This window comes from Lissotriton helveticus, chromosome 11 (genome assembly GCF_964261635.1).
Source record: "Lissotriton helveticus chromosome 11, aLisHel1.1, whole genome shotgun sequence".
Taxonomy (NCBI): Eukaryota; Metazoa; Chordata; class Amphibia; order Caudata; family Salamandridae; genus Lissotriton; species Lissotriton helveticus.
The window spans coordinates 583,465,756-583,488,321 of record NC_136072.1 but is presented as its reverse complement, the minus strand read 5'-3'; positions in this window follow the sequence as shown (position 1 = coordinate 583,488,321).

Below are 22,566 nucleotides of genomic sequence, written 5' to 3'. Positions count from 1 at the left end.
GGTTGTGTGTGTGCATGTGGTGGTGTGCAGCCACGGTCGGTCGGTAGGGGAGTACCTGCCGGGGCGGTGACGTGGGGAGGGGGAGGGGCAGGGTGGGGGTAGTAATCTATGGATAATGGACGTTTAAAGGTAAGTAAACATATAAATAAATTAAACGAATTTCGTTGTGTGCACTGTATCCCTAAATGCAATGCAGTGCACACAATGAAATTCGTTGGACAGCAAATCAGAATGTTTCCTAGCAAGCAATACAGTACTGGTACAGTCCACTCAGGAACTATGCAAGGCTGGCAGTCCCTGGCCCCTCGGCACTTTCCCGATTACTCTCACCTTGAATGTGTTCAGATGTTTAGAGAGATCTCTTACCTTGAACCGTAGTAAAGGTACCTTGGTGTCTGGCAGAGCTGCGAGTGGGGCTCTTTCCATTTCATGGTCACGCTCCAGCACTTCAGGCCAGCGTCATCCCCATCCATTGGCTGGGAACCCAGTGTACACTATGTCACAGTGGCCCAGTCACTCCGTCCCTGGGTTCCTCGTCAGCTTCACCGATTGGCTGATAGCCAGTGTACCCTATCTCACAGTAGTCCAGTCGCCCCTATCCCTGGGACCTCGACAGCTCCGCCCACGGGTTGGTTCACAGGAGCAGGGAGGCTTCAGCGGAGCCAGGTGCAAATCACCACCCGTGTATTGATAGCCCTTGTGCAGCCTGGTGTGTGGGAAGCAGTGCGCTCCATATATTGCATGGGAGTGGAAGAGAGGGCGCACACTGGCACAGGCGCTGCTCAGAGGGGCAAGGGAAGTTTAAGCCGGGCGTGTCTCCGTCCGAACATCAAAAAGCTTCCAGGCTTCCACTGAAGAGAAAGGAACAGGACAGGTCTGTAAGCAGTGACCTGGCTCTCAGTGGTGCAGCAGGTGCAGTGGCACCAGGGCCCAGGCTGCGAGGGGCCTCTGCACCTCAATTACGGATGCTTTTCACTTTCTAACAGGGGGCACATCTTACATGCTTGACACGCCGTGGTCTGTAAGAGGGGCAGTCTCAGGGTCCCGTTTGAAATGAAGGCAACATGACAGTCTGTGAGCAGGACGGGTCTGTGAGCAGGGCGGATCAAGCTCCCTGTTTAAATGAATTTATCAGGGTGGGTCTGTAAGACTGGAGGGTCGACTGCAGCTTCCCTTTGACATGAATGGAGCAAAACAAGTCTGTAAGTTGGAGTCGTCAGCTCCCCATTGAAATGCACACCGGGTCTGTAAAAGGGGCGAGTTACAGCCCGCACTGAAATGAATGGAGTAGGACCGGTCTGTGGGACAGGTCTGTAGAGGGGTGGGGGCAGCTCCCCGTTGAGATGCACTTGACAGGACTGGTCTGTAAGGGGGAGGGTTGGGGTAGCTTCCCATTGAAATTCACTGGCAGGACTTCCTTACCTTTGGTATAATCGCGGCACCCGCGCTTTACTTATAACATTAAAAGTAAAGCGTGGCTGCCGCGCTTATACCAAAAGTAAAAAAAAACCACACCTGCGAGTGGTGCGTGCGTGCGCGCCACTGCGAGGCATATGTTTTCAATTATCGCGCCCGTGTCTGGGCACGATAGTTGAAAACATATGGGCTGTGGTGGGCGTAACAGACACCAATAGGCCATGGGCGGAGCAACACAACCGCCAATGGCCTATTGTGTGTTCTGTTACAAAGCAACACGCACTCCAAGCCCAATCAGAAAAGACCTTAGGAAAAACACACGCACAAGCGTGTTCATTTCCAGGGTCCATTTCTGAAACCCGGACAAAAGGACTCTCGCTGCGCGAACACTGCTGTGCAGTGTAACTCTAGGCGCAAGACCTAAAAACTACATCTCCCAACATTCTCTTTATGCAACATCATCAGTAATACACCAATCAGCCTCTGAGTATGCCTATAAGACCTTTGAGCACCAATTTCGTTCCTCTCTCTTTGCCAAAGATGGCGTACAGTTCATAACCATGTCCCTTTGTAACTTCAGAACAATGAAACCCACCGCCCATTTGAGAAGAACCTAGACCAGTGCTTTAAAGGGGAAAAAATAAATGCAGGTACTCATTAAAATGAGCAAGATGTGTGGCGAGAGGGCGGAGCTAAGGGCAACACATAATGATACTTAATGACTTTTATAATAGTTGCCCCACATACCAAAACACATGAGAAATGTGTTTATATAAACAAAACAGATTAACTAATTACACAAAATAAAAGGCAAACGTGATGGATGATTTTTTTAGAGTTTTAAATAGCTCGAACTTGACCCGAAGGTATCGGAGTTCTTTACATGAGCACCAGTTTCGTTACAGAGGGACACATTAATTTTTTTAGGCGTGGGGAGATTAAGTGACTTGCCCAGAATCACAGGATGTTGAGCGTCCCTGCCGAGACTTGAACCCGGTTCCCCAGCTTTGAGGTTGACAGCTCTAACTGTAAGGCTACAGGCTCTTCCTAAGTTAACATTGTAATAGTTGCACCTTCGTAATGCCATACTGTTAATTGCTGTTGTTTGGCACAATGCTATATATTTTTGATCACAACAGTAGTCAGAAAATGAAAATACCCCCACTTCGAACTAAATCTCTTATGGCACCGAGCAAATAAAAAAACTCAGCACAACCCTCACCAGAAAAGATCTCTTGTCTCTTCCATCCATCTGTCTATTCATCCTTTCAACCTGCCATTTACCTGCTGATGTCCACCATTTAACCTTTACATTTTGTCATCTATTCAGTCTTTCATCCATCATTCAGTTTCTCACCATTCTGTTTGCCCACCCTTCCATATCCAAACGTATTCATCCATCTCCAAACCTATCCATCCTTCCTTTCATTTATCCACCCCTTTATCCACCCTTTCACTCAACCATCAATCCTTTCGCTCATCCATCCATCAACCCTTTTACTCCTTCATTCCATCCACCCTTTCACTCAGTCCTCCCTTTCACTCATCCATCCATTCACCCTTTTATCCTCCTCCCTCTTATTCATCCATCCTTTCTTTCACTTATCCGCTCATCCATCCATCCATTCATCCATCCATCTATCCTCTCTTTCACTCATCCATCTATTCTTTCACTCATCCATCCTTTCATTAATTCATCCATCCATCTATAGATCTACCCTTTCACTCACCCATCCATCCAGCCTTTCACTTGCACACCCATCAATCCTTTCACTCACCCTCCAACCTTTCATTTTACATTATTTTAGAACCTTTGTTGCCTAACAGATATGCACACACAAAGAACCAAGCATTTTCTTTAAAATACCTCCTGAGAGTGTCTCGATCGCTATTCTCTCACAAAAAACAGGCACACACATGGAAGCAAACACACAGACCTATGCAGAGACAGAAAATACTCAAGTATGATTAAAGCCATTTTAAACTCTTTACCTCCCTTGGCTTTCTTAATTGGTGCTGTCAGTAGACTGCCTTCATTCCTATGTTTGCACAAATGCACCCAATAGTGTGTGAATTTGATTGACAGCACAGGGCCTGAATAGACCCTGCTCTTCCAAACAGCATGATGGTGAGCACCCGGGCATTATACAAATGAGCACCGCCGAATAGCTCAGCTAGGGCTCAGATCAGGGCTACAGAAGCAGTGCCTTGGCTGCCACAGATAGTTTCCACTTGTGCTCATGTGCACTCACAGCCAATGAGCCTACCCTTTTATGAGTACCAGTATTCTCCTCAGCAGTACAGAATGCCTGCACTCAGAGAGTGATAAAACTAAGAAGTGCGGGTACTCAGTACCCGTGGTTGTATGATGTTACAACGCATTCCGTTTCAACGAATGCCATTACCACGCATAACCTTTACCACAAAAATGCCTTTACCATGCATACCTTTACAGCGATTTTCGTTGTAAAACCATGCATGATAATGCATTTTCATGGTAAAAGTTATCGCCGATCCCTGCCCCAATTCCTTTCACTGCTCCCCTGCGCCCTTCCCCCTCCCCCCTCCAGCTTTCTTTTTTTTTTTAATAATACTGCTTCCCTGTACCCTTGTGCGACCCTCCGCCCCCATTTCTGCTAAGAAATACCCCTGCCCGGAACACTAAAAATCTTGCCCTGCGTGATTCCCCCACTCACAAACCCTTCTATCAAATACCCCTCACCTGATCCCTAAAAATGTACCCCTGCGCAATACCACCCCCTCATTTCTTTATTTATTTTTTACCTAAAATCTCCCTTACCTCTCCATGTCCTCTCCTCTTCAAGCTCTTCCGATGTGCGTTGCACGTCGTAAAGAGGAAACGGAAGTGTCTTTCCGTTTTCTCTAACAACGCTGATTGCCTCCACATCTTTCAACAACAGAAACAGAAAACGACGGAAACAGGTGCTTTTTTGGGAGGGGGAGACCCCCCAAGCCCCCTTTTTATAACACACACTTTTTTTGGGGGGGGTCGTAGACTCCCCTCAAGCCCCCTTAGTTAATTCTACCTTTAACACACATGCCTTTACTACGTATCTTGTAGTAAATAAATGCGTGGTTAAGGCTATGCGTGATAACCACGCATGCATTGTAATGCATGCGTGGTTAAGGTTATGCATGGAAAAGTCCACGTTGTAGTGGCTGTTTCCTAGTACCGGTGAGTACCGGCCCATTTAAAGCACTGGTCAAGATGGATATTTTCAGGAACATCTGGAAGTGTAACAGGAAACAGGGTCAGCCTGCTGGATCTTGCTCAATCATTCTCCTGTTCTGAGCCTGCAAAAGAGAATATGCGTAATTGCTGATCTACAACTGATAATATCAACAATTGAGATTTACGTACAGTCACTTTAAATAATAAATAGACCATTGAAATAACATTAGTGATTAATATTGGGTGGGTAAAACATCATGAACATTAATTCTACTTCATCAACAATGAGAACAGGGTGAGATAATCCTTGCCTTTAAGTCCTTAATAGAATTGAAAATTCTAGACGAAGTTAACTAGAAAAATTCTCATTCTATGTCAGGACCGGAGGCTTTGAATTATGCTTGTTTAAAGCTGGTTTAATACAACTGAAGCAACATCCAAAATCGGTTTAAAGTAAAATATTTTAAATGTAGACTTTGAAGACCTGTAATTGAGAGATCAGAAGAAATGACTTTGAGGACATGGCCCTTCTGACAGAATGAGCCCCAAATTTGGATGCATCAATTTCCGCTTCCCTCAAAGGCCATTTTACCCATCTCATTAGGGTGGCTGAGGAGACTGCATTAAATGGTTTCTGAAGGGAAACTAGTAACTGACCACCAACTGACCTTTGAAATTCTCTGGTACGGTACCTTCGGGAATGATGTCATCTCCCGGTCCGCCTGCAGTGCCAGCTGCTGAAACCTGGACTCCTGAAATCAAGAGAGAGCATAGGCAATTGAGTTATCACAACCCTGTACACGCCTTACTCTGAACAGTGTGTTCGCACTTAGTTGGCAGCTGTCAAGGTTACATAGTAGCCATTTTATTTTTCTGTGCTGGGGCAGTTATGTGGGGTGGGGCTAGGCTGCGCAGGGGGGAGGAGTGGTGGCATCCTCCTAAGTGCGCATGAATGTCCTCCATCCAGGCTGCAATTCAGCCTGGGTGGAGAACTTGCCCAGGCTCCCATTCCCCATCTGAGCGTCGAACCACATCGCTCAGACCAATCAAAAGGCTGCATTGCAGCGTTGTGATTGTCTTAGGGGAGCCTCTCCTGCTTCCTCTTCCAACAGAAGCCAGGAAGAGAGGCGGCAACCGGCCAGCTGACCGGCCGGCAGGTTAGTGATTTAAAAAAAAAAAACAATTTCTCCCCACCTATCCCCCTTCCTACCCTCCCTGCCCCACTGCTGATTCACAGGAGCAGCCACGACTGGTGATTGTACACCCTCCCCTTTATTCCCCCGCTGACCTTTCACAAGCTGGGGGAATGTGACTGCTCTGCAGGGAAAATTATCGCTGCAGTAGTGGGCCCACCTGAGGCAGTCCCACTGAGTGCTGGAGGTGGAAATGCAGCTTGAAGGCCCTGGGGACTTGCTATACGCTGTAAGAATGAGGTCTGTGGGCAGAAGGCATAGTGACAATACTGTGGAAGAGGGAGTGATGTGGCCCTTCCCTTTACCACAGCATCCCTACTAATGGCAGCAGACATTGCGTTGGGGCTGCCACCTGCTCTTGATAGGACTCACCACAGAGGGGGGTCTAGGGGCTGCTGTCCTATTGTGATTGCTTGAAGGGCGTTGCCCCGAATACTCACTTGGAGTGAGCAAGGCTGGTGGACAGGGTCCCACATAAAGACACCCATGGAGGTCTTCCTATCTCTCACCCTTTCCATTACAGAACAAGAGCAGAGGAGCTGCCCGCTTGGACACTAGGGTCCTGGACTGGTGGCAACGACTGGCCCAGCGGTGCCACCCCCTTCATTCGTTCTCCTTTAGCAAACCATAAAGTATCCCCAAAAGAATCTGAAGTGAACATTGCAGAGGCTGGCTCGGGTTGATCTATTGCAAGGAACTGCGAAGGGGTGACTATAGAGTGCTTAGGTCCCAATATTAATAGGGCCACGTTACTGGGCACAGATGCCACCTAAATTTGAAGGGGGCCTGGGCATGCCCCCCAAAAATGGGCCACCCAATCGAGGATAGTCTGGCTAGGATGGCCCAGGGTGCAGCTTCTGGTGAGGCGCCAGTCATGGGGGATACTGCACCTCCATCCAATCGGGATATTAAAAATTGGATACTGGAGGGTAACACGACCATTACAGAAAAGATTGATGGGGTGGCCATCATAGTGCTGCTACTGCACCAGGATATAGACAAGATGAGGGAGCGCATAAAGGACTTGAGCACAAGAGTTGATAGTACAGATTAAACCAGGTGTCTCCAACCGGTCGATTGCGAGCTAGTAGTATCTCACAGTGACCTTCAGAGTAGCTCACAGCCTAGGTTCATTTTTGTATCAGCACAGTGTCACATCTTCTTTTTTAGTTAAGTTTAAAGTTTAGGGAAATCTGTGTTTATTTTACATTATTATCTGATAATGAGCATTGAAGGTGGCAGGTACATAGGTGTGGTGCTAGAAATATGTGGCAGACCCAGATACTACTGATCACATATGCACCCAACAGCGACATAGCAGATTTTTTTGAGGGAGTGGTACGCCTCTTGACACCCTATGCACATTATGATATCATTTGGATGGGTGGCTGTAACTGCATCCTGGATAGAAATCTGGATAGCTCAAGGGCAGGCCTCCTGCTTGGCCTCTGGGCAGGTCTTCTAGGGTGCTGCTAGAAAGCATGGACACTCTAAACTTACTATGGTTATGAAGGACACAGCACGGTCAGACGAGAGGCTATTTTTTAAATTCCCCGCCACATGGGACCTTCTTCAGAATAGACTATATACTTATTCATTCAGAACAGGTTGCATACTTTGGGGTGCCGCTGTTTTTGACCGGACTCTGTCGGACCATGCCCCCTTGCGGTGGAACTGCAAGGACATGCCTATTTAGCACTAGCGCTGAAGTGGCGATTCCAATCCCGGGCACTACATGACCAAGCATTCAGAGAAGAAATTAGAGAGGCAGTGCAGGAATTTTCTGCTTTGAATACGGGGACGGTATCCTCTGGCGGAGTGGTATGGGAAGCCTTTAAGGTGACAATATGGGGGAGGTGTATGGCCACGCTATATGGGGTGCAGAGATCACTGGGGTACACAGTCACAAAACTTAAACAACATATAACGGATATAGCCAGGCAGGCTCCACATGCTGAGGCGACTTGAGAGACACGACACAGACTACAGGTTGAATTGGATTAGGTTTGTGACACATTAGGGAGACGACTATAAAATGTACGCAGAAACACAACACGAGCAGGGAGATCTGCCTGCACGATTATTGGCATGTATAGTTACCAGGGAGATGGGAGGGAATGCTGTTATATCGCCCAAAGTTGGAAGTGGAGTGACCCTGATGGCTCAGGTGGATATCCTGGACTGGTTTGCTGAATTCTACATGGCGCTATACGCACAACAGTGTCGGAGTGATGAGGCAGGTATAGATTCCATTTTGGCTGAAGCACACCTACCAAGGGTGGATAGGGGCGTAAGGGCTCTCTTGAATGCCCTGATAGAGGAAGCTGACATCAGATGGGCCATAAAGCATATTCCCACAAAGCTTACAACACTGTTAACTGGATATTTATACATCGTACGCTGCAGCATTATGCTCTTGGAGTGGACTACTTGAGATAGGTGAAGCTACTTTACACTGCAAATAAGGTGAGAGTAAAATTGGGCAATAGAGTGTCATGTAGCTGGCCGGTAGAGAGGGGGACAACCAGGTGTACCCTCTCTCTCCACTGATAGTCACCTTAGTTATTGAGCCTTTAGCTCGAAATATACGTACTAGACATGAAGACCATGGTATACTAGTGAGGGGCAAACAGTAAGTTAATTCATTTGATGCCGACTACATACTTCTAACTCTAAGGAACTCAATGGCTGCATGGCTGCATGGAGCACAGTGCACAACACACTAGTCGAGCTGAACACCGACAAGTTGGTGCTTTTTCCCATACAGTTGACTCTGTCCGAGGGAGCGGACCTACCAAATATAAAGCTCCAGACAAATACGATACAATACCTGGAGGTGTATTTCGGCTCAGAATTGAAGAAACCTATGACTCTAACGTGGGTGCTTTGCTGGTTGGCCTGGAAAGGAGTGTACGTAAATGGTTGCAGTCCCCGACGTTTCTCATGGGATGCATCACTATAATTAAGATGATCATGCTGCCTAGTGTACTTTATATACTAAAACACATGCTGTTGCGCATACCGGAATCCTAATTCTGCGGACTGGATGAGCTACTTGGTTGCTTTACTGGGGGAATGGGGGGCATAGATCAGCCTAAAGCTCCTCAAACCCAGTGAGATAGCAGAGGACTGCATGCACCGAATTTCAGGACCTATCATTGGGTTGCCTACTTACAACAAACAGTGCTGTGGTTCCGGGAGGGGGGCATTGACCCTGTAGTGGGGATTCTGATGCGCCTGGTCTGACCGCGGGTGATACATGCGTTACCCCCTAGTGCCCTGCAAGAAAAGAGCTGCCTTGCCAGTACAGGTGAAGACCCTATTGGAAATATGGGGGCAGGCATCTACAAGTAAAGGCGAGGAGTATATATACATGCAGCAGCTGGTCCCTTGGCACACTGGGATTAGTCCTAGGCTGCCTTTATTTCTAAGGTGCAAAAAAGAGGGAGATATCCCACAGAGCATGGAAGACTTGCATGATGATGGCCGGATGGTGGGCTATGTGGCCTTCTGCGCTAGACCAAGGAGTTTCTGGTGGATGTTCCCTGGCATATGCTGGGCTGGCAGCGGCGGTCTGCAAGGCGTTCCCTCAAGAGCCGGAAATGCACGTCTTAAATCAGAAACTCCCGGATATGGCAAGACAAGGTAAACTCATTACTCGAAGCCATGCATCATTGATACCGTGCACAGCCACCTGCATTGCAACACTGAAGACACAATGGGAGGGTGATATAGGTGTGGAGTTGAAGGAGTGGGATTGGGTATCCATGTCTGGCAACTGTAGAAAAACCCCATGCAATACATGCCTGCAATTGATACACTATAAATGCTTCCACAGGAATTATGATACACTGCAGTGGCTACACAGGCTAGACCCCTCCAACCCGGAGCAGTGCACCAAGTGCAGGATGGCAGCGGGGACATATATACACACGTGGTGGGCATGCCCAGGCATGGGAGCTTTCTGGGGTGAGGTGGTTCAAGCTTTAGGGGAACTCACAGAGATACAGTTGCAGCCAACGATTCAGATGTGCTTGCTGGGGTTGGTGACCTGCACTAAACAAACTAAGGGCATGATTTAGATCTTGGTCGAGCGGTTACTCTGTTACAGACGGGACATCAGTCTGCTGAAATATAAATCCCATAGGATATAATAGGCTACCCACGAGAAGGAATAGCTGTGGGCATAGGAAGCTGGCTCTTTATATAGTATTCCAAAAAGAGATATTCTGTGTAAAGAGTCCAGGTATCCCTTATGAGTGGACAGAGGCTTTCTCTACCAAACCCCAAGATGCTCTATCTAGGGAGTGTGGCTGAGTAGCCTAATGCTTATCAGCGAGGAGTGTTACACATTTGTTGCACATGCAGGGTCAATAATTGAGGCGCACACTCAAAAGGATAGCCACCCCAATTTAGAAAGATAACAGGTATTTTTATACATATTTTGAAACAAAGAACTTCGTAATCAGGTAAGTACTTTTTCGTAATAAACTTTTACAGTTTTAGCAATGTTCACCAAGAGTGCGTTTTTATGGGTAATGCCTTCCTATGGGAGAAAGAACATTTACTGCATAAACATACTTGCAGTACATTTCTGTGGGACCCCTTTTGGTCATGAAGTGGTAGAGGAGCAAGAACCAAAGTTCCACCAGCAGATTGGTTGTATCTGCTGTGGTGGGTCTGGGTGCAGAGTTGGTGCAGCTGGTAGTGCGACGGAACCGGTGGAATAGCTGGAGGAGGGCTGACAAACCGAAGACTGTATCCATTGCAAACAATATTCAGCACCCACTTGTCCTGAGTAATTTTTCTCCACTCTGCCAAGTAATTCTGTATGCTTTTCCCACCGGAGCGGGTAACGGACGAGGGGGAAGTAACTCCTCAGGGCTTAGACCCGGCGGGCCCTTATTCGCCGAGGAGGACTGCTGTCCGCCTCTGCCTCTCTGACGTTTCTGGAAAGGTTGTCGCTGGTATTGCTGTTGTTGCTGTTGCTGTTGGCCAGCTTGGCGACCTTGCCCTCGTTGATACCTCTGGGAAGAGTAACGCCTCTGGAATGGACGGTACGACTTCCGCTTGCCCTTCTGTTTTTCCAATCCTACAGCCTTCAGCGTTTCCACTTCTGCCTTCATGCGGGCCATCTCCTAGTCCGCATGAGCCCCGAAGAGGGTGGATCCTGAAAAAGGACAAATTAGCAATCCACTGTTGCGCCTCAGGCTTAAGAGAGGTAAGGCGCAACCAGGAATGTCGCCTCAAGTTTATGCCATGGCAGTACCCATGCGCGGCCAGGAGAGAGGCATCCGCCGCAAAACTGATGACCTGATTTGAGACCATCATGCCCTCATTCAGAATCTCCTGGAAGTCTTCCCTCCTGTCTCTCGGGAGGAGCTCAATGAACTGTTGCAGGGACTCCCATAACGAGCGATCCTATCTGCCCAAAAGTGCTGATGCACTAGCTGCCTTAAGAGATGTGGCAGCCATACTACAGACTTTCCTTCCTGCCGAATCCCTGTGCCTGCTCTCCTTGTCCGGAGGGACTGTAGACGACGGGGCAGTGAAATGTTGTTTCTTGGCCGCTGTCACAATGACAGAATCCGGTACAGGATCGAATCCGGAGGCCTGTACTTCTTTTGAAGACTAGATGGCGCCGACTTCACCAAGGCCGGCTTCAGAAACAGCTCCATGGCCGGTTCTTCCAGTTCAAAAATCACAGAAGTGGCAGGGGTGGGCACAGTCAATGTGATCCCCAACTTCGCTGCCCCCCTCAGCAACACATCCTGGAAAGTCACAATGTCATCCACTGGGGACACTCTCGTCGGAGGAGAGTCCGACAAAGTGGGAGAATATCCCCACCTGGACCGTGACCTGTCCCTCCGCCGACGATGGCGTGATCTCGTTGAAGATCTACGCTCACTGTGAGAGCGATGCCTCCCTCTGGATCTTGACCTTGGCTTTGTGGGCCTTGCAGGAGCCCCCGGTCCCGGGGGCTGTGGAAATGGAAAAGGTTGTGCTGGAACCACAGGGTTCGGTAGTGGAAGCCGAGGCAGTGGTGGAAGAGGAGGGGGTGGTGGCGGAGGTGGAGGAGGAGGAAGTTGTGGAAGAGGAGGAGGAGGTGTAGGCGTCCTGGGCCTTGAGGGCGAGTAGGTCCAGGAGTAGTCAGAGTCCGGTGAGGTAAGGACTCGTCTCTTCTTACGAGCAGGCCTCGGGGAGGACACTCTGGAGGCCCACCTCTCTGAGCGCGAGCGCCGGCGCCGCCGCGACCGGTGACTCGCCAATGATGATGAGACGCTCACCACAGAGGCCCTAGACACCGTTCTGGGCCTCGACTTCCTTTTAGATATCGACTTTTCTCCCCTCGACGTCGACTTTTCTCTCCTCGACGTCGATCCCTTTGACGTCTCTCTTCTCTACGTCGATTTTCCTGACCTCGACGAACTCACCAACGTCGAGTGTCTTCGCCTCGACGGCGATCTTTCTCTCCTCGACATTTATCTTCGCGTCGGCGTTGAAGGCAAACGGCAATGTCGCCTCGACGGCGAGCGCCTGCCTCTTCGGGACTCCTCACGACGTCGATGGTGTGTCGACGCCGGTGAACTCCTCGACGTCGACCTCGTCCGAGGTCTCGAAGTCCTACCCCTCGACGGCGACGTCGCTTATACCCAGAGCCCTTGGTCGACGGGGAGCACATGGTAGTCATACCTCTCGACGCCAACGTCGACGCCATCGACGTCGACCAGGACCGGTGCCTTTTTTCGACCTTCTCTTGACTGGGGAGCCCACCAGAGGGCGATGCACGGGCAAAGGATGAAGATAGCGTCCCTCCATGCCCAGAAGTCCCACCTGGTTCTTGATGTCTCCTCTGCTCCAGGCCTTGGAGATGAATCTTCTCCCTGTCACGCAGGGTCCTCCTGGAGAAAGAGTGACAAATATCACAGGAGTCAGGGACATGGCTAGAAGGGAGACAGAGTATGCACACTCTGTGGGGGTCAGATTTAGCCTTCTTCCTACCACACTCAGGGCACTTGTTGAATAAAGCTGGCATTTTGACAATATGGAGGTGGCAAAACTGGTAAAAAAATACAGCAACTGGAAGAGGAAGACCCCAGACGTCGAGTGAAACACTCAAAATATGGAAAAGTTCAAAAATTTGAAGATATACCCAAAAAGGTAGAGCTAAATGCTCCAGGGTCCTGCTAGCAGGAGCCAGAAAAAAGAACTGAAAGTAAAAGGCCTTTGGCTGTGCATCCTAAGATAGCGAGGATCTCTGGAGAGTTCCTTAAAGGCACGGTATCCCTTTTCCAGACACATAATGGCAGCCTATGGGGCTTGTCTGTCCAACCCTTCCTCTCTATCATGACAAAGGATTGTTGTGAAGGGGAGTTTCTCTAGGTGTGAAACTTTACAAAGTGAGTAAAATGTAATAATATTTGGCTATCTTTGTCACTTCAGGATGAAGTACTGGCCAGTGTAGCCTTGTAGTTTTAGGCTGCATTATTTGTCTTTTATTTTCTCTTAAGTGTCTAAGCAGGACTGCAGAAGAAGATAACTTAAGAGACTATTTTGATTGCTCTGGGGTCCACGCAGATGGGCGGGACTATTCACTAGATTATTACTATAACAGAGATACCCCTACTACAGAACTGGAGTTACAGGTTAGAAACTACTCCATTTCCTATCTTGTACACCACTCCCAACACTGCGGAGACACTGCGTTGTCTCGTGGGTGTACTCCTTCATTTGTTTTTGTACAAGCAAGTGTACCCATAACACAAGCACAATGTGTCATCAGCATTCCTGGATGGGCCACACTAGGGCAGACAAAAGGCCCAACCCCACCAAAATGTCACACCCTCTAACAATTGCCCACTTGCCCCCACTACTCTACCGCCACCCACATGGCAGTGCTCAGGAAGGACTAATCAGCAATACCCTGCTAATTAGGTCACATAGAATTTCTAAGGGCAGCATTGTTTTCTTCCCTATAAACTTCAATGTCTGAGGTTATACTCAGAAATGCAGGCATTACACTTCCACTATCTGGGAAGACTTTATCAACACCTCCACCCTGTGCCATGTCAAATCCAGAAGGAATACAAAATGGATCTCATTGAGTACAACATACTTACTCACAACCAACATGGAGCCCTGCTAGAAAGCATCAAATAGTCATAAGCGCCCGCCCTCCTCCCCAGTGGATGAAATGATAATGTACTGAATGCTACAGGCCTAGCTTTATACACCTTCAAAAAGAACTAAAAGTAAAAGGCCTTTGGTTGTGCATCCAGGGCTACAGAGGATCTCTGCAGAGTTCCTTAAAGGCACGTTATCCCTTTTCCAGACACATAATGGCAGCCTATGGGGCTTGTCTGTCTAACCCTTCCTCTCTATCATGACAAAGGATTTTTGTGAAGGAGAGTTTCTCTAGGTGTGAAACTTTACAAAGTGTGTACAATTTAATATTATTTGGCTATCTTTGTCACTTCAAGATGAAGTACTGGCCAGTGTAGCCTTGTAGTTTTAGGCTGCATTATTTGTCTTTTATTTCCTCTTAAGTGTCTATGCAGGACTGCAGAAGAAGACAACTGAAGAGACTATTTCGATTGCTCCGGGGTCCACGCACATGGGCGGGACTATTCACTAGATTATGACTATACACAGAGATCCCCTACTACAGAATTTCCTTTTCTAAGAAGACCCCTCACTCACCAACCTAGAATACCATCCGGGTGTGCTACGACACCTGATTACAGTGGAGCGGGTTGATTTTTCTTGTGCCAGTGAGTGAGAGGTGGTTTTAAAAATTGGCCAGATATAACTCACTAAAAATATTTTATTCTGGAGCAACTGGACAATATTAAAAATATAGGTGAGATGCCGTTCCTGGTTAGATTGACCATTGGTATCTTTAAAGTGAAAAAAGGTGCATAAAAAGGTCTACATGTTTCAACCTGAAATTGATAGTCCCAGGTTTTCGTCAGGATCAGTGAACGTGGCCCGGGCGGTATACACTCGCTAAGGTGTATCCTACCCTTGACCACTGTGACCTAACTGAGTACTCACGGTCAGATGTCCTTTTGTCCAATTCTTAGAAAGGGAAAATCTGTAAAGACAAACATAACATCACAAGCAAACAGAGTACGTAGCTAAAATTTAGTCTCTAGTTTGTGAAGTGCTTCTTCAGCTCCCAAACGTGTGTGTACTGGACGTTTCAAATACACATCACGGTGTGAGCCTCACAATGTATGAGGCAATAGAGTTCATACAATCATTAGAGTGACAATGTTACCACGGAATAAAAACAAACTCCCACTCATGCATACTATGTGGTGGGTGTCTACGCACTCCGTGTCATTAAGATGTGCTTGTGCATCTATGCATTCCAAGATTCATGGTGTAACAATCAGACCAGTGAGTAAATAATTCAACACCACTTTTGACATTCCTATTAAGTGGGTGTCTACGCTCTCATCGGTGTGGGCGTCAGGACAAATGCATGTATGCTGGAATAGAAACGTTGGGTCCATGATGTCTAAGATCATAGGTTGGAGGAAAACAGAGGGTTAAGCTTGCTAAGAACGAGATATTGCGTGCCTCATGGGAGTCGGGGTCATGGTGCTTGCTTAGTTTCACGATCTAGGTATAATGAGCAAAAACGGATGAAATGCAGGAATGCACCAGATTTTACATTATACGGCGCATTCCTGTCTTTTCTCTGCGCTGGTGCACAATGACGTGCCTAGCGTTAATGCAGGCACACTTGCACCATGGTGCAAGGGTGCATGTGTTGTAAGCAGCATTGTTATTGTGCAGGAAGGGACACCTGCCTGCACAAAAACAACCCTCTGAGGCATTCTGCAGCACACTTAGAAAGAGGAAGTAACGAGGAGACATAAAGATATTTCTCCACGTTATGCCTCACCTAGACTATCCAACACTTACCCTACTATTACACCCCCCTGGAGTTAGAATAGTAATTTTAACCCCTACACTATCCAACATTTACACTACTATTACATTCCCATTAATTAAAATTAAAAAAAATACTTACCCATACTTACGTTGTAATGCCATGCGTTGTAATAGCATCTGCGTTGTAATGGCATGCGTTGTAATGGCATGCGTTGTAACGGATCCTGCGCTGTAAAAGTTTCATTGTAATGGTATGCGTTGTGAATGTATGGTTGTAACGTCATACATTCATGAGAACACCCACGCTTCTCCCATGGAACGCCTCACTGGGACAGAGTAACGCAACCCAGTGATTTACGCTGTGTTAAGTTACTCTAGATTTCTCAAGCCACACAAGGCCACGATAGGTGGCCTTGATTGCCTTGATAAATCTAACTTAAGTGTTCCATTGCTCTTGCAACCCATTGCATGGTGCAAGGGCGCAACAACTATTTGATAAATTTGACCCCAAGTTTGTCAGCAACAAATCACCGTGTTCCTGCTCTGCAACTGCCACAGACGAGGACAGAAGACCTGTCCTGAATCTGCCTTTCAATAATTGGTGCCTCACCTCAGGTCCCAGAATAGAGGGAAGGGATTCCCCACTATGTCAGCTTTAGCTCAGTTTCCAGAGTGCCTTCACCGAGCTGCTGCAGCTTTCGATGCTGATGTGGAGAGAAGATGGCAGGTCTCAGTGAACGTGAGTGTGGCTGTTCACCCCATGCGGATAACAGCTGCATACCGGCGCTTAGAAGATCCAAGTGTACCCCATTATCAGGTAACACCAGAGTCTGAAAGACATTGACTTTGAATTGGCAAAACATATCTTTGCTGTAACATTAAAAGATAAAAACAACCCTCAAACAGAACTGTCTAGCAAATATTACAGACAGACCTGTGGGTCACAAGTTGCATGAAAGTTGCACGATTTTTGCAAGAGGGAGGCAGCACTTGGGCTTTAAATCTAAGACTTTCTGTTTCTGCTCTGTGTGTAGTGAATCCTCTAGATCCAGTAGAGTTCATCCCAGTACTGATACTTCTTATTTAAATATTGCCTTACATTTTGGTGTGATAAAAGTATTTATCTTTCCCTCAAAGTAAAGCACTGGGCTAGACATTCACTTTTTGGGCCTTATGTATGATTGCTTTAGTTCTGTGTCTCTAAACCCCACTACCTCCCTGAAACACCTTAGACTGCTCGCCCTTGACGCCCTGCGTCACCTGCGGTAGGGGTCTACTCAACCTAGTTTGTGGTGCCATAGTAGGACGGAACAAGGGACACTGGTAAATGGCTCCATCTATCCAGGCTGGGACCAAGGAGCCCCTAATCGCCCTGTTAGCCCCCTCCCCCCAAACAAGGTCTGACACAAAAATGTAACTTGTATAATGCTACTTGAACAACTGTAGCCCTAAACCCATGTTAGCTGTTTGGTTGTAAACAGACATACAATTTCACTTTATAGAGGTCAATCGCTATGTTTAATTTTTTTAATGCACACTTACAGCTGACTTACAAAATGGTTAATTTATTTAAGTGAAACACACAAAAGGTGATGGGAGGCTGCTTACAATAAGTCTAACCACTGGCAATTGCTCAGGATAGCACTTCAACCTATTGTTCTTATGCACACCATGCCACCTCTGTTTGGACCAACCATATGCAAATCAGTCTTGACCGTGCTCCTTATGGGAACAGTCCAGGCCAAACTCCCAAGCCAGGTCCTCCTTGAACTTGAACACAAGCAACTCGGAACTGGTTTTGCTCTAATTATGGGCTTATCAGCTGGGTATTGCTTGATTCCAGAGGCACAGTGAGCATGGGACCCACGTCTATGCATACCCAGGCCACTTAGGGCAGTACATGAAACACACAAAAGGTGATAGGAAGCGGCTTGCAATAAGTCTAACCATTGGAATTAGCTTGTGTATCACTCCAATGCATTGTTCTGTTGCTCACCATGGCACCTCACTTTTGACCCAACCATATGCAAATCAGTCTTGACCCTGCTCCTTATTGGAACCGTCCAACTCGAACTGCCAAGCCACTCATCTTTCACTGTCAAATTCACAAGCAAGGGAGAGGCCTGTGGTTGAGGGCCAAGGAAAAGAAGGAGGGATAATTGAAACTTTTCTGCGAGTTTGTGACCAGGGGATAGGCAGAATTCAGCCACGGTGAAGGCTAAACCTCGGTCAATGCAAAGGGCTTGAAAAAGGCTATGACTGTGAAAGGGTAACAGATGCAAAAGGTTTGCTGCAGTGAAAGCTGAAAGGCTCCTAGCTAGTTAGGGAGAGGCAATTCACCACACTTGCAAGGGTAGCGGAAGTGACACCAAATGTCATTTGACCTTTACATTCACCCACTCACACATGCTTGCCCATAACACACAAAAACACGCACTCTCTTTGATGTATTCTCACTCTCACCTTCACGCCTGCACACAGCCTACATTTAAAAGCGTTTTTACTTACCTCTGTTGCTAGTGAGGGTCATATTCCTGCTAATTGTACTCCATTTTTATTACTCTAATGGTAAATAGTATGTAATTTATTAGTGTCATAAAAAAAATGACAAAAAAGGAGATTTGAGCCAAGGACGAGGTACCCATGTCTTCCTGGCACTGATTGTGCAAGCGCTGAGGTCAGTGATCACAAATGCAGTGACATGGGTTGCAAGGGGCAAGCCTGGGGTCGCATCTGCGACTCCTGATCACCTCTAAATTACATCCCTGCAAGAGAGAGAGCTCTATGACTGAGAAGGCAATAATAGGTGAGAGGAGCTACAATGTCCCCAGAAGGGCTTAGAATATGTTGGATGCCAAGAATAGGAGGAAAGACTGAGTAATATGAATTGGGAGTGAGGTCTGTGAAGAACAGGACGCAGAGAAGAGGCATATCCAGGACACATAATAGGCACTATTGGCAAATGGAAATCTGCAAGGTATCTTGTTCAACCTGGTGATAAATATTACAAGGCAAACAGTGCGCTAGGAAGGAGAACATAAATATTTTTATTTAAAAAAAGTTTAATTAGCATAACATTTTGTAACAAAAAAGAAAAAGAAAACCAAAGCAAGTGCATATTTACATTAATACCATACAAAATATATTAAATATAAACTCCCAAAGTTTTTGCTTTGGTTTTGAAATATTATTAAAATTATAAAAAAGTGACACACTTGGAAAGAGAATGAATAATAGACCAAGAAGGGACAATCTTCCTCCAGAGCCAGGTACATGAGATGCTGACAGGGCGTAGCCTCAACTGTGATCTGCAAACCATCAAAGATGGGCTTTTTGATGAAGCTTTACATTATAAGCTCTTATTTGCTTACCGTTGCACAGGACCATCAAATTCGAAACTCAAGAGTACGTCTGAAAATGGTAGACAGTCGCCAATGATGGGCCTGAGGATTTTCAGCCACACTTTTGACACATAAAGGAATCAAGACACTGGGAAATAGAATTATCTTTATAAATATCGGCCCTGGGCTATCCAATTCTGTTATAGTTCTGTAAGGCCTGGATTCTTTTCTCTTTTTCAGGCACCTATTTATCTCTATTAAGGCATATTTCCTCTCACTAAAAGGCCCAATGCCTTTCTTTTTCTCTGTTACAGCCTGATATATCTTTTTCTGTCATGCCCTAACGCCTCTCCAATCCTCGCCTATTTTCTAGCCTTCAGTGACCTCTGCAGCACTTTTGGGACCAGATCTGATTTTTCCTCAACAGTTTTTGAACCAGAACTAGAGAGAAAGGTAGCAAAGGGTTGAAAAAAGGAGGAAGAGAAAGATGGAAAAGCAATGACAAAGGAAGAAAAATGTGATGAAAAATCCTGAAAGACTCAGATAAAGGAGAAGGGAGAGTATGGTGATGGATGAAAAAGGCATGAGGTGGAATTAAGACTAGACAGACCTGGTATTCAGCAACCCCGACATTAGGCAGCAGCACTGATGGGCTTCAGAGGAAAACCTTGAGGGTCAGATACTTTAGGCCTGATTATGAGTGGGCCAGCAAATTCCGACCTGTGCGTAAACCCATGTTTACGCATGAGTCAAAATTACGAGTTTGGCTGTATTTAGCACATCCGATAAATATAGGATGCATTAAATACCTCAGCTGTCATTAGTATCATGCGGATTTCAGTGCGTTAAACACCAAAATCCTTATGTTATTTCCCACAAACTCATGATAGGTATTATTTATTGCACACAATAAATAACGTACCCTGTGTTATTGTTATTTATCGTTTGAGATAAATAACACTTGAACACGTAATCAGGCCCCCATTACTTGTACAAATTAGGGACTGGACCTCTGGCTATCCTACATAATTCAGTTCACGGTGTGCATGTATCATGTAAACATTAGCTAAATGTGGCATGCTTTTATATTGTTAGTGATACCAGCTGCACCTTTGTCCATAGGAAATACCAGAAAAGGAAGTGTTTAGCACAGGTAGTTATTGGTTGTTAATTCCCTGCATTACAGAGCCATAGGCCAGACCAGGCTTGGGCAACACTAGAGGGAATATTTTGCAAATGTGCATTTTCACCTTATGGGCACAAGCAAGGAGAAACATTACTTTATTTTATTTCTTAAGCAGAGGTATAGTGAGAAGATGGATTCTTTTTTTCAATGTTAATAGTTTAGTACAATTATATTTAGAGAAAGGCAATAGGCACGAAATCTGCGAAAATCTGCATGCCAAAGTTCACAATCATTGAGATGGTCTTAACAATTGCTTTCTCTAGAAGCAGATCAAGCATGAACCACAGTGCATTATCTGATGTTCTTCATTCATATTTACAGGAGATGCTGGGGCCAAAGCATCAGCATGGATTCTGTGGTACCTGTCTCATCAGATCAGTCCTTTCATGTGCCTCACCACAAAGGCACCTCAGTATTTTTGGAGGAGAAACACTCAACATTGCGAGTAAAACGCATAAAAACAACAGGGCAATACCCTCCATGAAAGCTGTAGGTAATTCACTTGACTCTACTTCTGCATTTGTCGCACAGATACCATGTATTAGGCATACATTTTACACTGTGAAACAGTCTCAAGCTCGGCCATCCAAAATTGACGTATTTTCTTCAAAGTCACACACTGAGCAGCCTTGGCCCTGATAAATGGAGCCATCAGTCCTTTCGGAGTTTGTTTCTTGGCCAATGCATTGCATATCTTAATACATAGGACTATTCATCATGACAAAGCACTTTCTGCACCGCTTTACTTTTCTTTGCTGGAGTGAGAGTAGTAATAGGGGTAATAGTACCAGTTATTTAACCCCCTGTTCGAGAATGAGGCAAAATCCAGTTTCACTTGTCCACGGAAATAGGGAAAAACCGTAACCCATTTGTGCAGTAATCGAAGTGAAGAGACCTGGACAAGTCCTATTTTTTGTCAATGTTCAATCATATTTGTTGGGAATAAGCATCATCACTGTGAAAAATGATAAGTAATAAGGTTGAGAACTCGTTGTTTCTCCAAATTTTATTTGGAGTGTTTAGTGCTCATAATAAAACAATCATGTTGTGCAGCACAGCCAACGTGTTTCGCCCCCTGTGGGCCGTAAGCCAGGGCTTTTTCAAGGCGAATAGTCTGAAGAACTGTAATTATGGTTGCTAGTGATGTCAAAGGTCTAATAACGAGCTATAATAAGTCAGTACTCGTGCGACCAAATCCAAGATACGAGAATGAGTTCCAAAGGCGATAACCTGCAGTTCAGAATGTCCTCTCTCTGGACATAGATTTGTCCCAGTGCCTAGCGTAAATGGACTATGTAAAATGGTAGATCAAACACAATCAACTGCTGCTATTCAATTTCCTTGTACGGAGGTGTAGAATGTGCAGGTTTGAGTGCAGAACCCTGCCCTGCTGCTGCGATACGTGATCCTCCAGAAGCAGTAACCTGATCATAGGACAGATGCCCAGCCCAAGAAGGTCAAGGTACCAAGCTCTCCTGGCTCAATCCGGAGCCAACAGGAAGTCTTGGGCTGGGTCATTCCTGATCTTCTTCAGAACTCGAAGCACAAGAGGCAGAGGTGGGAAAGTGTGCAGGAGTCCCATGCTCCACTCAAGTCAGAATGAATTTCCCTGAGAGGGCTTACTTGGGAACTTCAACTAGCAGAACTTTTGACACTGCATGTGCTCGACAGTGACGAAAAGGTCTAGACAGGATTCTCCCTGCTGTCAGAAGAGGCCCAACACCACCTTGAGGTGCAATTACTATTTGTGGTCCACCAGTCACTGCGGATGAGGCAAATGCCCTGCTAGGTAATTTACGATCAGAGAGAAGACCTGATGCTCCAACCAACACCAGAGGCACAGTGCCTCTTGTCCTAGGACCCAGCTCAGTCTTGCTTATTGCAGTACCATATGGAGGTGGTGTTGTCCGTGTGAACCTTCAAAAGCCTTCCCTTGATGGATGGCAGGAAGTTCTTCAGCACTAAGCAAAAGGCCGGCAACTCCAACAGACTGATGTGGAGCTGGGTTTCTGCCAGAGACCAGAGCCCTCTGCTCTCCACCTCTCCCAGATGACCGCCCCAACCCAGCAGTAATGCATCCACCGCTACTGTCAGCTCTGGGTGGGAAAGGGAAGATCAGGTTGTGTCAAGTAGCCACCTCTGCAGATCTTGTGCAGTCTCCTTCACAACCTGGATGACATCCAACAGGTTACCTTGGCACTGAGAACACAGTTACCAGTGCAATGCCCTCATATGCCAGCTTGTGAAGTGGACACGCAGGATGCATAAGGCCAACAGGCCAAGAAGCCTCAGGGCAGCTCTTTCAACAAGATCCAGGACTGAGACTAAAATATT